Here is a 391-nt window from a genome sequence, read left to right as displayed (position 1 = left end):
TCAGAAATCTGCCTGCCTCTGCCTCCCAAGTGCTAGGATTAAAGGCGTGCTCCACCACTGCCCGGCATCACTCTGGTTTCTTAACCTGTAGTTCATTCTAGTTTAAAATCATTTTACTCACTTAAAAAACCTGTTTGCTGGCCAGTGGCTGGTTGTGCCTGACTTTAATCCCAGCACTTGGGAGGCAGAGGTAAGTGGATCTCCGAGTTCAAGGCCAGCCTGGTTACAGAGTGAGTTCCAGGACAATCAGGGCCACACAGAAAAACCCTGTCTCAAAGACAAAATAAATAAAACCTAGTCAAAACAAAAACCTACTTACTCTATATCACTTTCTACTGGCTACCGTTAGCTGCTGATCACTCTGAGTTCCCTGGGGTCCTGCCTGTCTTTT

Source organism: Mastomys coucha, unplaced genomic scaffold (assembly GCF_008632895.1).
Source record: "Mastomys coucha isolate ucsf_1 unplaced genomic scaffold, UCSF_Mcou_1 pScaffold21, whole genome shotgun sequence".
Lineage (NCBI taxonomy): Eukaryota > Metazoa > Chordata > Mammalia > Rodentia > Muridae > Mastomys > Mastomys coucha.
This window is presented reverse-complemented; position numbering follows the sequence as displayed.